The sequence below is a fragment of the Aotus nancymaae genome, unplaced genomic scaffold, assembly GCF_030222135.1.
Source record: "Aotus nancymaae isolate 86718 unplaced genomic scaffold, 86718_ANA_hifiasm-v0.15.2.pri h1tg000029l, whole genome shotgun sequence".
Classification (NCBI taxonomy): domain Eukaryota; kingdom Metazoa; phylum Chordata; class Mammalia; order Primates; family Aotidae; genus Aotus; species Aotus nancymaae.
The window spans coordinates 4,142,949-4,159,937 of record NW_026988442.1 but is presented as its reverse complement, the minus strand read 5'-3'; positions in this window follow the sequence as shown (position 1 = coordinate 4,159,937).

The following is a 16,989-nucleotide window of genomic DNA, read 5'->3' as shown; positions in this document are numbered from 1 at the left end:
CTAGGCTTTCGCACATGGGAGCAGAAGAGTTTAAAGAGAATGTGGAGCAAGCAAGTCTCCACCATCACTTCTATCATGTTGTTGGCCAAAATAAGTAACTAGGCCAGCCAGATGCAAGGGGAGCAGTGGAGAATTGGAGGCATGACTGTTTGCACTTAATCTGTCAAACAATTATAAAGTATGGGAGTTTGAGAACAAGGATTGTGAGATGTTTGTAACTTCTATAGAGTAAGCCTTCCCTAACCTTATTTTTAGCCAAATATTTGCTCTGCTTAATTCACAGGGCTATTGAAAGAACCCTTTATTTCTGAGTCCACAGTAGATCAAGTGGGAGGCCTTTGGAGATGCAAGGAAACAGATACTTTACCACATACTAAATTACCGCTGGTATAATTAGATTTTTGAATGCATACTTGCAGAGCAAGGTTTTCATCCATCTCCAGGGGCTTTGGAAGAAGACAAAAAAGGAAACCAATACATAGACAAGCTTTAGCTCCTGGCTGAATTTGAAAGTTGAGTTAACACAGAGTGATTCTTATTCTTGCCATCCAGTTATCATTGCTTGTTACTAGTGAATAGCATGTTGTACTTCAGTCACCTACTTGAGATAATACTTATTGTTTTCCTAGGAGCAGACCCTCCCACCTGGTCTACATAGGCTCTTTTGAGGTGATTTTCAGCAAATCATCCTCATTGTTACGCAGAATCAAGAGTAAAGAAGCTTAGAAAACTTGTGAGATCATGTCTTCTAAAGGAAAATTTTTGACTTTGAACAAGTTGGAAGTAGAGAACCGTGTGTCCACCGTCTGGGAAATAATCAATAAACATCCTACTCCTAATTTATGATACATCAGAGACTGGCTAAATGCTCACCAGTTTCTTAGGCACACAGCTAAGATATATTTCCCTGACACTCTGTATCTGGATGGGGACATATGATTGTTTTTTGCCAATGGATTGTGAATAGAAGACACACCTTTTGGTGTAATGCAGGGATCTGCAATCTATAGCCTACAAGGCGAAGGTGGCCAATCACATGTCTTTGTAAATAAAGTTTCATCTGAACATAGCCACCCCTACTCATTTATGTATTGTCTAAAGCTCCTTTCACACTATAACGCCAGAGTTGTGTTGTTTTTAACAAAGATTAGGTGGCCCTCAGACCCTAAAATATGTACTATCTGTTTCTTCACAGAAAAAAATTAGTTGACTCTTGGTTTAAGGCATATTAAAGTGAATGCCTGTTCCACTTGCTCCTTATTTGCTATCTGAAAGATGTCAGGCCAGTTTTTGAAGCCATGACTGGATCTTGCAGAGGCTCATAATGAAAATAATTGTATCTCTGAATGGATGCACAAAGCAGAGGCTCTTGTCCAAACAACAGACCCATCCTCATTCTCTTGGAATTCACATTGGACCATGATACAAGCAAAGAAAAAACTTTATTGTTTTGAGGTACTGAGACCTGGGGATTGTCATAGCAGCAAACACTACTTACCTTGACTAATGTAAATGAGCAAAGCACAGTGCTCTACACAAATATGGTATTTAAAAATTGAGTAATTGCAGCACAGAAAAACAAAGGCATTGGCCTAAGACCTATAGCGAAGCTTGGACGAGACAAGAGTGGTTATCATTTCCCCCAGCATTGTGATGAATTGGCAGACAATCACCAGAGACCAAGTCTAGCACCAACCCTAAGGTCCTCCCAAGTGTGATGTGACTCAAGGAAAATTGAAGATTCAAGCCCAAAAGAAAATCCCCTTGCTGGCTTGTCACTCATGCCTGACTAATTTGTTTTTTGTTGATAAAGGCTGCCTTGTTGTTGAAATGTGAAACCCCAGAATATCATTAGTTATTCAGTATTAGAAATGATCTCATTATACTCTTTTTAAAGAAGAATCAGTTAAATAAGCCAGAAATATATTTTTATTCTCTCAGTACAGTTAAAATCCTGGAAGAAAGGGCTACAAAAAGAAAGGTCGGTACTTCTTGCAGAGGTAGATGGTTGTCTAACTTTGCCCCCTTCATTGGTATAAGGCATGACTCAGGAACCTGGCAATCATCTTGAACTCAGAGGCCAAGACGTTTTCCTAACTACCGTTCCCTATATTCCTTACCTGCTTTGTCACTCCCTCTTCAATGTGAGTCACTTCCTCTGAGAATTCTTCAGATCCATTTCAGATCTATTCTTTTTTAGTCTTTCACAACCCCTGCGATTAATAAACACCTCGGGAAAGCACTTGTTATACTACATGGCAAGTGTAATTTTACACATCTGTCTCTCCTACCAGACTTCAGTCCAGGGCCATTTCCTGGCATAATTTCTGAAATACAGAATATAGCCAATAAATATTTGTTGAATTAAAGGAAAACTGTTCTTTAGACCAATGGGCCTCCAGATCTGGTTAAGACTTACAATTTCTTGAGGAATACATCAATATGGATTTCCAGGACTTCTGAGTCAGAATCTAGAATTTAGACTATCAAACTGTATTTTTCACGAAATGATGGTGGAGCATTGAGTTTTATTCTCCAAGAATCTAGTCAAGCATTAGTCTTTCTCTTTGGTGGTTGGTACTTGCAAAGCCTCACAAGTACCATGAAAACAAGGTGGAGAATGCATTCATTTATTTATTTAGTCACAGTTATTGAGTGTCCCTTTTGTGTCGAGCACTGCTCTGGGCTTTGGAAATAGAGTAATGAATAAAATAGCCAAGAATTCCTGCCCTCGTGAAGTTTATATTCCAGGAAGTTAAGCAAGACAAGTTAAGTGCAAATTGTGTTTGTAGTAAGTGCTGAAGGAAAAAAATTAAGCTAGGAAAGGGTCAGAAAGTGTTAGAGAGGATCTCATTTTAAGTAGAGCAGCCAGGGAAGGCCACAGTAAGAAGGTGACGTTGAGTCAAGATGTGAAGGAAATGAGAGTGAGAATCATATTTAGGGGAGGAGCATTTAAGGATAAAGAACAAGTGAATAGATCCTAAGAGAGAAGCTCTCCTGGAACACCTGAGGAGGAGTCAGGAGAACAGCAGTGAGTAAGAGAAGAGTCAGTGACAGGAACTATTATCCCAAAGTATAGAAGAGGTCACATCACACAGGACTGCGTAGATCACTGTTAAGGTCTTTGCACTTCCTCAATGTGAGATGAAAAGCCTTTAAGGGTTCTGGGCCAAGACTTGACAAGGTCCAGTTTACCTATTAACAGCATTTCTATGGCTGCTGTGCTGAAATTACAGTGGGGACAGGGGCTGATGCAGGGAATTCTATTAGAAAACTTTTGTCCTAATTCATGTAAGTGATGATAGTGGATCAGACCAGGGTGTACCAACGGAGGTAGTGAGAAGTTTTTGGATTCTGAATACACTGTATTTTAAAGGCAATTCCAACAGGTTTTGCTTGTAGCTCAGGCGTAGAATAAGAAACAGGAGAATCAAAGATAACTCCAAAGCTTGGGGGCTGAGCAAATAAAAGGATGGGAAATTGAGTGGATAGGGGATGGATGCAGAAGCTCAATTGTGTTAAGTCGAAACACCCAAATGGAGACCTAAATGAGAATAGATGTCACCAGTAACCTATGTGTTTCTTCCTCACTGACCTTTTCTGGCTTTGACCTCCAATGCCCTAATTCAAATATCTACTTTCTAAGCAAAGGGATAATTGCATATGTTGGTAAAAATTACTTTTCAAAACCATAAAGCACTATCAAATGAACATTATTATTATTTATACATGGAAATGCCAGGATGATGCCATAAACCCCAAGAAGGGCCTTTCATTTGGTCTTTTGAAAACCAGGCTCTAGGAAACATGAGTCCACAGCACCCTCAGGGTTTTTGGGTCAGAAGAATACAGACTGGATTTTTTGCAAGCAAATTTAGTGCCCTTTATGGAAACCTCCGCAGTTTGCTAAACTTGTGGAAAATTAAACGCCCGTCATTAAATTGTAACCTAAGGGGACATGAAGAAACAACTATCCATGCACACCCACCTCTTCTCTCCCGGGAAGTAAAAGCATTATGTGCAACTAAAGAAACGACAAGTTCAATTGAGAATATGTAAAAACCCATGGATTTCCTTTTTGAAGAAACCAGAGTCCATAGTTGCAATCCGTCTCCCACTTCCATCCCATCATGCAACCACCAGCTCTGCCCTTGTTCCCACCCGTCAAATCTTGGTAGAAACAGCTGTCACCACAGAAGTCATACTGGGCCAGGCAGACAGCTGGCTCTGTGATTCACAAACAAATTAACCTCGGTATTTTATTTTGAGCAAAGGGGCTTCCTATCCTATGTTCTTCAGGGCCATCCATTTTTTTGTCCTTGTGTAAACACACACTGACTCAAATGTCACACAAGACTGAGGGACTTTTGGGGTTTTCGAGGTCACTACCCACTATTGCTTTTTAAAAATATTTCTTCTTAATCAAAGGCCTTTATCTCTTGACAAATTTTCCAGTGAAGAAGTGTACCTAGTTTAAGTAGCCAGACTCATGGCTGGAGTTTCACTTCTCAAAGAGCGAGGGGTGTGAACATCGTTGTTCCATTAACAATTTAAGGATCAGTTCTCAAAGTGTAGTCATAGGCGTACAATTAACAGATGACATAATAGGATATTTAAAAATTTTAAGAAACCAGCAAATATATGTCTTGCAGCACAGCACCATCTACTGACCAGATAGAGAACGAATGTGGGGGTTGGGGAAGAACGGAGGGAGAAAGGGTGAGAAGGGTTGAGAAGGCTGCGGGAAGGGGAAAGGGAAAAGAAGCGAAGAGGAAAAGAAGAAAAAAGCAGGACTTTAGGTTTCTGTTAATGCAATTCCACATTCCACAGATAAAGAAACAGAGCTCGGAAAGTTTAGCTGAATTCGCCAAGGATACAAAAGGCTCTCCGGTCTCCTTTTATAAGAAAAATTATTTTTACATTTTTGAGGTTCAAAAAAGAATTATCCTGCTGTAGAATTTGAGAAATGAATCAACATATGCCAATGGAACGGATTAGGGAGTGCAGATATAGACCCATACGTTGAGTCCGTTATTTTTCTGCCTTTGTACAAAGGCAATTCAATAGCGAAATGATAATATTTTCAACAAATTTTGTTGAAATGATTATTCAAAACACATGTAACCTCAACTCAAAGTTCTCATCTTGTGTGAAATTTTTATGCACTTTGTATAAAAGTTAAATATATATCATAAACCTAAATAAAAACCAAAGAAACTTAGCCGGTCATGGTGACGCATGCCTGCAATCCCAGCTACTTGGGAGACTGATGCAGAAGAAATCACTTGAACTTGGAGGCAGAAGTTGCAATGAGCCAAGATTGCGCCATTGCACTCCAGCCTGGGCAACAAGAGTGAAACTTCGTCTCAAAATAAAAAAAAATAAAATAAACCATAGAACTATAAAACTTCCAGGAGAAAACATAAGAGGAAAACTTCATGATCTTGAGTTAGGCAAAGAAATCTTGGATAGAACATCAAAAGTGTAATCATTAAAGAAAAGAGTAATAAATAGAAACTATCAAAAATTAAGAATTTCTGCTGTTTAACAGACCCTGCGAAGAGAGTGAAAAGACAAGCTATGAACTAGGAAAAATATTTGTAAATTACATATCTGATAAAGAACTTGTATCCCCAACATATATTCAACTTTTAAAACACAATAATAAGAAAGCCAACAACTGAATTTAAAAATAGTCAAAAGACTTGAATAGAACAAAATGTTCTATAGTGGTACTAAAGAGGAAAGTGGAAATTAAAACCACACTGAGATGCCACTACGTACCCATAAGAATGTTTTAATTTTTAACGTCCTTACAATATTAAAGTATTCAAAATGATTGTAAATCTTTTATATTGCTAGTGGGAATAAAAAAATGGCACAACCATTTTAGAAAACAGTCTGACGATTTCTTTATATAGCTAAATATACCCTCAATATGACACAGGAACCCTACTTCTAGGTATTTACACAAGAGCAATGAAAATTAATGTTTAAAAAAAAAAAAAAAAAACTATGGGCCAAGTATGGTGGCTCACACCTGTAACTCCAGCACTTTAAGAGGCTGAGACAGAGGATTGCTTGAGCCCAAGAGTTCGAGATGAGCCTGGGAAACATAGCAAGATGCCATCTGTACAAAAATTAAGAGATAGACAGTGATGGTGTGCACCTGTAGTCCCAACTACTTGGGGCACTGAGATGGGAGGATCGCTTGAGCCCAGGAAGCCAAGACTGCAGTGAGCTGTGATCATACCACTGCACTTCAGCCTGAGCAACAGAGAGAAAGCCTGTCTCAATAAACAAAACAGAACAAAATAAAATTATGCATGACCATTTATAATTCCTTTAGGTGTGATCACCAAAACCTTGTCTTTCCACAGGTAAGAGATACATAAACTATGGCATAAGAAATGCTACTCAACAATAAAAACAAAGGAACTAGTGATTCACCTAACGATGCAGATGGATCTCAAAGGCATTATGATGTTACATGAAAGAAGCCAGTCTCAAAGGGCTACATACTGTATTATTCCATTTAGTGGCATTCTTGAAACGGGATATCTTATAGGGTTACAAAACAGATCAGTGGTGGGTAGGGCTAGGGTGGGAGAAGAGGTTGGCCACAAAAGGACATATGGGAATTTAGGGGACTAGGAGGTGAGAAGACTTTCATATCTTGATTGAGATGATAATTACACAGCCGTAAGTATTAGTAAAAACTCTCACAGCTGTACAACAGAAAGAGTAAATTTTGCTGTATGTAGATTATAACAACAACATTTAAATGGTCTGTAGTCTGGAATATATTTTTCAAAATCATAAAATTAAAAGTATTCTGCCCTCATACATGATTTGTTTATACAAATGAATTTGTTTAAAAAAAAAAAAGTAAATAAAGTAAAATGAATAGTGACTCCTGACTCAAAATATCTTATATTTTTAAATAATGGAAACTTAATGGTTAAGTTTTTAGTGCGATATGAATAGTTGGTTATATTATGAATATTTTAAGGATCAAAATTTATTACAGAGAGTAAGGCTAGGCACAGTGGCTCATCACTTCTCTATGAATCTACACCACTTTAGGAAGTTGAGACAGGAGATTTGCTTGAGGCCAGGACTTTGAGACTAGCCTGAGCAAAAAAGCGAGGTCCTATCTTTACAAAAAATGAAAATTTTCCAGTCATGGTGACTCATGCCTGTAGTCTCAGCTGCTGATTGAGATGGTGAAGTGGGAGGATTGCCAGAGCCCAGAAGTTCAAGGGAGCTGTGACCATTCTACTATACTCTAGGTTATCTGACACAGAAAGACCCTGTCTCAAAAAATTATGGACAGTGGACTGGGCTTACATTTGATGCAATCTTTGAATATGGTTTTAACATGAATTTTTATCCTCATGAAATGCCTCTAAAATTTTTTTCTGGTAGCTTACATAATACAAATAAGTGAATTCACAGTTCTGAGCACTGTCTCTTTTTTCAAGCTTAAAAATTATATTCCCATCAACCTTCATGCAGCCATACATTTGTTCTCACAACCTAGGTGACATCTCTGCTCCAAAGAGTTCAAATACTGCCCCATGTAGGCAGAACACTTATTGACTTGAATTTATGATGCCAGGAGTAATGGTAAACTGAGAAGGGGGAGAAAAACTGTTAAAAACCTTCACAACAATGAAAGCCAGTTTTCCACATTAATATTTATCTTCTCAGTGGTTTCCTTACTGCCTTTCTGTAGGCTTCTAGTCCACTAATAAAATTTACTTATTTAACAATTATTTTCTGTATGTCTGTTATGTAAGGTACTGTGCTAAAAATAAACTCAGACTATTGTGGAAAACCGAAAGACAAAGGAAGATTCCAAAAACAGCTCAGCATCCTGGCGGGGATATATAGATACATAAAGTCAGAAATTATGGCACAATACTATCAGATGGTGATGGGAAGCTTCAGGAGCCCAAGAAAAGGGGGTCACTATGGAGCATAGTCAGTAAGAAAAAGCAATTATGAGAGCATAAGCATTAACCCGATTGATGCCCACTAACCGTCCATTCACCAGGTTGATTGAGGAAAATAGGCAGTAAAAGAAGAAAATATGAGCAAAGCCCTAGAGGCTTAGAAGTCTTTAGCTTTCTGTAATCTTGTAATTAAAGCTTTGCCACATGATAAAGATTATGCTTGGAAAATATAAAAACTCAGCAAAGCTTAAAAAAAATTCAAAGCTTGGTTTAATTGATCTGCAGCTATCCATTTGAAGTAATAATCCAGTTGGTGTTAAGAGGAAACAGAGAGGCCAGATTTTATCTAGAGAAAATGCTATCCCTAAATGATATAATTAGTCTTTAATTGTGGAAAATACTTTGATATTAGCGTGACAGCCTAGACAACTAAATTGTCACAGAATGTTGTCGGTTGAGTAAAAAGCAAAGTGTGTTAGTCTTTATAACTGTTCTAGTTCTGACACTGTACATTTGAAGGTAGAATCTGACCAGATCGATTTCTGACAGATGTTGTTTTAGAAATAGTTGCTCTCTTTTTATGTATTTCCTGCAACAGGAATATCTTGAACATTTAGTCATGCCATTTCTTTGCATCTAAATTCATTGTTGGTAGAAAAAACATCCATTCATTCAACAAGTCTTCATTTTCTGCCTACAATGTGCCATAATTCAAAATCTTCATTTGTGTTAAGTACTTGGGTAATTATTCTCATCAGTCATATAAAGTCTTAAGATGTACATAAAATTTCTTAACTAGTAGCTTAATTGCTTAGGTAAGCTCTCCCTCAGACCTCAAAAGCTACAGTAAAATAAGAACTAAAATGTCACAAACCTAGCCATATTTTTTATCTGTACCATTTTCAAGATGGCATTTCAATAATTATTATTCTTTTACCATGCTATAAATTCACTTCTCTATGACTTTAATAGCTTAGTCATAATTTTATGGTTCTCAATTTTAGTGAATTTGTTATGTCTTCAACCATCAGTATTTGCCTTTCCAAAATATTCATATTAAGTAATTCAGAAAGAGCATCTTCACACCTACAACGAGCTGGTCTTCACCAAAGTTGACAAAAATAAACAATGGGAAAAGGCACATCAACAGGAAAAAAAAAATCTCATTAAAAAGTGAGTTAATGCCATGAATAGACACTTCTCAAAAGAAGACATGCAAGTGGCCAAGAAATGAAAAAAAAAAATTCAGCATCACAACTAATCATCAGAAGGATGAAAATCAAAACTGTAATGGGATACCACCTTAAACAAATCAGAATGGCTACTGTAAGAAAGTCAAAAATACAGAAGTTGGCAAGGTTGCAGAGGAAGGGGAATGCTTATATACTTTGGTGTAAATGCAAATTAGTTTATCCACTGTGGAAAGCAGCTTGGAGATTTCCAAAAGAATGAAAAATAGAATTACTCCTTGACCCAGAAATCCCGTTCCTGGATATACACTCAACAGAAAATGAATTGTCCTACCAAAAAGACACCTGCACTTGCATGTTAATCAGATCTCTATTCACAATAGCAAAGGCATGGAATCACCCCAGATGCCTGTCAGTGGTGGATTGAACAAATTAAATGTGTATACATATACACCATGGAATACTACACAGCCATAAAAAAGAACAAAACCATGTCCTTTGCATCAACATGGATGCAGCTGGAGGCCATTATTCTAAGTGAATTAACACAGAAAACCAAATACTTGAAGTTCTCACTTATAAGTGGGAGCTAAACGTTCGGTACACAGAGAAGGAAAGATGATAGCAATAAACACAAGAGATTCCAAAAGGGAGGAAGGAAAGCAGGGGTAAGAATTGTATATTTACTGTTTGGGCAATTTTTCTACAGCTATTTAGCAAGAAACCAATTTTTCAGGTTCTTTCTCTCCTCTGCAGTGATGCAGCATGGGCTGTGTGAGATACCCTTTCATGTGGAGAATGTACTGCATTGGGCAGAAGAAAGTACTCCTACAATAAATCATCTAAGTGAGCTGCTCCATAAGGAACTTGAAAAATTGGGCAGAACAAGGCAAGAAGCAAACATGAAACCTGAGGCTGTTATCATTGCCAACATACAAAGTTAAATACATGCAACCATTACCAAGTATGTCTGCCCACGCCAGTCAGTGGATCAACTTATCACTCACCATCTTTTATTTTTATAAGCCAAGAGAGAAATACAAGAAAAATATCTCACCTTTATATTTATAAGGCAAGAACAGAGGACATGAAAAAGGTAAATTTGGAAGAATATTCACTATTTACTTTGGATAGTTATTGTTAACTCTTGAAAGTTAAATCAAAAGAAATGTGGGATTCTACCAATCCTGGGCAGTGCTAGAGAATGTTCACCCTCAATTTTCATTACATATATGCCATGTACCTTCAGAATTGAACCTCGCAGTAGCCTGAGAAGCAGCATGTCAAGAGAGACTCAGTGATGGGCAATTGCTTCATTACCTCCTACCCACTTGATAATTACAGAGATTTTGTTCAAGTCCACTCTAAATTTCATACTTACAGGTTGATAGCCAACTTAATTCAGGTGCTAATGCTCCCTTTACAAATCTGCTGGGAAATCTTGACTAGTCCTGAACCTACATAGCATAGTCCTTAAGTCCCAGTAGGATTAAGAAGTTGACATACAGAATGAAATGCGTTCGTTCCTCATCTGCAGCTCCTGCCCTCAAGCCCACATCTGCAATAGTCTCCATCAACCCCATGTTGTTTCTTAGAAAACTGGGTAGAGGATAGTGTCTCCTACAGGGAAGATGGCTGAGCTCCATTCAGAGGCTCTTGTTGTGTCTATATGCCCATCCACAAGCTTTAATAGACGTGTTTCACATGGCTTGCACTTGTAACTCCATTCAGAAGACTGATAATTAGGCAACTGCAGCGACTTTGCTGCCCAGAGAGTCAGAGGTACCTGGGGTTTTATACCCTTCAAGGATGACCAACAATTCCAGTTTGCTTAAGACTAAAAGATGTCTCAAGATGATTTAGTGCTGAAAGCAGGACAGTGCCAGGCAAACCAGGACAGCTGGTCACCCAGTGCACCCCCAAACTCCAAAATGGACAGCGCTTAGCCTCAAATGGGAATGAATTTTGGGGTGAAACTATATACCCCAGAGCTCCTTGCAGGACCCAGCTCAGGCTGGCATTTCCTTTGCTTGTCATCTTCCATTCTGTGTTTGGTTTCCTCCCTCTCACCTCTCTGTGTTTGCTGGAAGTACCTTCTTCATAAGTCTTAGGCACCCCTTATCACAGGGGAACATTTCTGGGGATCCCCACTGAGGACACCTGCCTCTCCATAAATGTTAGAAAATTCCAGGATGTGTCTTCCACTGAAATCCACGAGGCAGTCACAGATTTCACTTCAGCCAAATTTTTGAGGCTCCTCTCCTAAAACAAAACTGATACTGGAAATATTGGCAAGGAGAAAAATGTCTCATCTTGTTTTTTTGTTTGCTTGTTTGTTTGTTTCCATAGCCTCAGGTCAGCCTGGATGTGGTGGTGATGGCAGCAGAGGGTGAAAGCAGCACTGATGGCCCAAGAAAAGTCAAAGAAGGAAAACAGAATTTAAATAATAAACACCAAGCCATCAGGCTGTGATTATTTGCCCTACCGTGGGGCTTGAAGGCTATTTTTCCTGAAATAAGACAAAAATCTAGAGTACATTTTTTAAAATAACTTGCTTTACTATGATATGTAGTAATGTAGTGATATTATTTATATAGACTTTAAAATATTTTTAGAAACTGTAACTCTGTAAAATATTAACCTGAACTGGAATGGCCCTCTTTAAAAAATATATATATATATTTTAACTCTCCTTCACTGACTTGCTCTTTCAGTGAACCACTGAAGTCACTATATGATGAGGAGCAATTTGCAATAATTTACCAAAATAATAATAAGGTAGCTCTATATCCTGTGTGTTTGATTTTTTTTTAAAAAAAGAGTTTCCCTTTCAGGACCCCATGAATGTACAAGGTTCAAACAAAGTGCGGGGCGCTAATGAACAGACTGTTTTCCTCTGCAGGGCCCCTGTACAGAATGACTTCATTCAGGGCTACTGCTCGCGCATGGAAAGTGCTGGTAAAAAATCCCACAGAGTTCAGACGACCTTTTCCTAACTTTCGTTTTTTTTTCCCTTGTTTGTCTTTCGGGCCTAAGCCAGGGAAAACATAAATATTCATCAGCTGATATTTGCAGTAGCTGTGAAGTTATGAATGAGGCCATGCGGCTTTCCTCCTATCCCATCTACAGAATGGCAGCTCCTCCACTCAGCTCCCAGCCAAACGACACTTTCCGAAATCCCCAAAGTGTACTAGAAGGCTTTTCAAATTCAGTCTTCTTTTTTCCTTTAATGCTCAAAGCAGAAATGCTGTCTGCTTAATGTTTACCCTGGGATTATAGAAGAAGAAAAAGAAAAACATTGCTTTGCCAAGCTTTAAACTTTCAGATGCCTTGACGTAACAGGCAAACGTGCTAGCAGCTCAAAATACTAGTAGTATCAATGGATAGGATGGTGTCAGGATTTTTTAATATCAAACACTAGACAGATACCTAAGGCATTTATTGCGTGAAGAGCAGAGAAAATAACCATTAGTTTGATCTGGTTCCACTGCTTTGTTAACGTCCAGACAGGTGTTAGAGATGTTGGAAAACACTTTTGAATAAGATTTCAGATAGGTCCTCAATGTTGTGATATAAAAAGAATGAAAATTATGCCTGCCATAGGGTCTGGAATGGAGCTGGTCTTTCTGTAGTCTAGATAACATAGGATAACAAACAGCAAATAGTCCATCGGTGTCTAGGAACAAACAAAACCTGTTCTGGGCTTAGCATAACCATACATTTTCGAGCTTCCTGGATCTGGTCCCTATAACACAGAGATCTGAAGAACCACCTTCGGAAAGAGGAGGCATATTTGAAAGTGATGGTAAAGACGTTGTCTAAAATTGCACTGTGCCAAGAGGCAACAAATGATGAGTAACAGTGAGAATGCAATTAGGGAACAAATTGATTCAAATAGTATTACACCCCCGTCTCAAGGATTCATTTCTATAGATGACTGCTGGACTGATTGGTGAATCCACAAGTAACCAGGATTGTGACACAACTTTTGATACAGGAAATAAGTTTGTGATTCTAATAGAAAAGTTTTATTTTTCAATGTATCATTGTGAAATGAAAAATAGAACAGCAAAAAAAAAAAAAAATTAGCAGCACAACGGCTAATCAATCAATCCCCAATGATTAATGAACATAAACAATGAGACATGTTTTTGTAGATACAGAATATATGTGTCAATGTTCAATATTCCCCTTTTGACTTTGCTCATCAGTATGTTTTATTCAAAGCTCAATATTTGGTCTCTCCTTGTCTCTTTAGAAATGTTACCTACCTGATGGGTTTATTGGGCAATTTTAGGGTTGGAGGATTATTTGTAAGACGTGTCACTAACTACAAGGTCATACTTGGTGAAATATTGTTAGGAATATTCTCTATTTTTGAATTTTAAATTGCTATTACAGATAAGGATCTCTTATAGTCATTGTTCTGTATTTTTTCTGGGGTTAGCCATATTACCTATACCTGGCAGTGGATAATCATTGTCTAAACGACCAAACCAATGAGATGAAGAAAAGAGTCTCAGGTGTTCAAATAAGGACCAGATCCCATATTGGCAAGAAAGCTGACTGGAACAAATGCTCATGGCTTGGTTTCTGTCTCTTTCTCTGTTCTGGAGTAGCCTTGCCAGGGCCAGAATGGAAGCCAGAGGCTAGTGTGTAACTGTGTTCTCCCTGGCTCCAGCCCTCACCAGAATAAGGCCTAATGAAGAGCTGTGGGACAGTGTCAAAGGCAATGACCTTCTGCAGGAAAAACTAGACAGCATACAGGAGTGATGGATTGTCATGCATGCCCAGAGACATTTCGGAGGCTTGCTGAGTTAGCACAGGCAGGAAAACATTTCCTCTCCCTCTATTCCTTGCCCAATACTGAGTATTTTGAGCTAGAAGTAGCAGCGAACAGAATTAGTTGTCCATCTTTCTCTATGAAACTCATTTTGAAAATCACATCATAACACAACATGAAAAGGCATTCCAATTTGATACTCATTACACTTACATTATCAGAGAATAAAGTCAGTTGGTTCAAAAGCGGCCCATAAAATCTCGTGTACAAGCGATTCTATGTTTTTATCTTTTATAGAAGTAAAAAACATCTCTCATTTGATGATTTTTCTTTGCTTTGAAAGTGATATTTCCATGTTAAAGCTGACTATCTGAGTTACACTTTTTCTTTCATCCCTCTGCCTTCTCTGGAAATACTGCATTTTCCCCTGTGAATACCTCCTCTGTTCAAATACACAGCTAGAGTATTCAACAAGACCAGAGACCACTGGATACCCATAATCTGATCATTTGATGCATATAACAAGGATAGCTCATCAATGTGGCCTATGTAATTTATAACCTAAATTGAGAGATTTTCACAGTAAACAGGGTATTATTAATTACACTGGAAGAATGAGAATAAAACCAAGATTGTTATGAACACACTGTAACATATGACCACCCTACACATGGAATCTTCTAGCTGATTCTCTCTACTTTTATCTTCAGTTTCCATTTTTGCTATCTAGATAATAAGCTGCTTTCCTATGAGGAGATTTAATAACACCTTATTTGGCTGCTTGATCACAGCTATACCAAGTTTTCATCAATATGCTTACCTTAGCCTACATCTTCCTGAGATTGTCTGGGAAATGTTATTTTCCTTCTATCTTCTCAATGATTTTAGTGATTTCAAAAGAATATCATGGCCGGGCATGGTGGCTCACACCTGTAATCCTAACACTTTGGGAGGCCGAGGCGGGCGGATCACCTGAGATCAGGAGTTCGAAACCAGCCTGGCCAACATAGTAAAACCCATCTCTACTAAAAATACTAAAATTAGCTGGGCGTGGTGGCGAGTGCCTGTAATCCCAGCTACTCAGGAGGCTGAGGCAGGAGAATCACTTGAACCCAGGAGGCAGAGGTTGCAGTGAGCCGAGATCATGCCATTGCACTCCAGTCAGGGAGACAAGAGTGAGACTTGGTCTCCAAATAAATAAATAAATAAATAAGCATATCACATAGACAACTGTGTGTTCTGCCTATACGTAGAGCTGACACTAACTCAACAAAAGTAGATTGTTTATTTCCGTTGCTTCAAAGAGACTACTCGATGGATTCAAGGTATCCAGTGTTGGCTCTTTATGCTGAAGTATGCTCACTCCTGATAGAATCAATATGATTTGCAAGGTGTAAAAGGGCCTCCAATCACTTCCATGAGGTCAGTGTTTACACCTGTTAGAGAAGGGCACCTTTTAGAACAGCTGCTTTCACACATTGGGTTTGGATTTGAGGGTTCCATGATACCCGAGGATTTCCAACTCTTCTGTGGTTAATTCCTTTCACTGTTTGTTGATCTTGAGGTGCCCCACTGTACCTTTCTTGCCTCATATAGTTCCTTCTGCATTGTAATGTAGAAAACAAAATTGTACCACTTCAAAGTTGACAAGTTTTTGAAGTAATTGCCTGAAGTCTACAGTCAATTTAAACTGATTAAGAGAATTCTAACAGGAATTTGCATAAACAAACGTTTATCTTTCTTACCATTAAACCTTGATGAATTTGTTATTAAAACTTTATCAATTATGTCCAGCTCTGTGATCATTAGTTGACTGGCCTTGGGTAAATCATAATATTTCTGGTAAGTTCCTCAAACTACAGATGAAGGGGCTGGATTTTTAACATTTCTCACATAGCATTCCACAGAACTCTAGTTGTTTCCCATATTAATTGTACACATTCACAAAGGACTAACAGGAAATCCCTGGTTTAACAAATTAGATTTTCTTACTGTAAGACTTAAGATACCCTACTGTGCAAAGTGTCTTTTCAAACCACAAGACTCAACTTTAAGTTTACATGATTAATTTATGCACTTCAATAATAAAGTAACCAAGAAGTTAAATTTCCAAAGATAAACACATTAACTTTGGAATAACATGTTAAACTCCCATCAAATATTCTTGGTCTTAAACTGATGTTATGGTTCTGGATCACCGATAGGTGGGTAAGCAAACAAAATAAGACACTACTCATAGTGGGTCTCCAGGCAACTTCTCCCAAAGCATGCAACATCCCAGTTGCAATGCAATGCTGTAGCCATCAGGTGTTATAAGATTAAGATCAAAGAACTGATGATTCCTTAGTCCCTTTTTTAATAAAAATATGGTCAGAAAACATTAGTTGATTTGTAAGGAGGCCCACAGATAAGGTTGTTTGGTTTACCAATACATAAGACGAAATATACAGGGTACCAAGTACATTTGAATTCCAGAAAAAGAGGTAATTTTGTTGTTGTTGTTTTTGAGACATAGTCTCATTCTTTTGCCCAGGCTGGAGTGCAGTGGCACTGTCTCAGCTCATTGCAACCTCTGCCTCCTGGGTTCAAGCAGTTCTCCTGCCTCAGCCTCCTGAGTAGCTGGGACTACAGGCGTACGCCACCATGCCCGGCTAATCTTTGTACTTAGTAGAGACTGGGTTTCACCATGTTGACCAGGATGGTCTCGATCTCCTGACCTGGTGATCCACCTGCCTTGGCCTCCCAGAGTGCTGGGATTACAGGCATGAGCCACCATGCCTGGCCAAAAAGAGGTAATATTTTAGTGCAAGTATGTCCAAAATATTGCCAAAGTCCAAAATTTTTTATACTAAAAAACATTTGTTGTTTCTGTTGGAAACACCTATTGTTTCGTTTCCAATAAAACGTTCCTTCTCTGGGAACAACGGTACTCCTTCTCATCCCTCCTCTCCACATTACAACACTTAGAATGCATGGTAGCCCCCGATTCATATAGCATCTTTTCTTTCTGACCAAATTTGATTGGTCAAGAGACAGGCAAGAGACTCAATTAGCATTC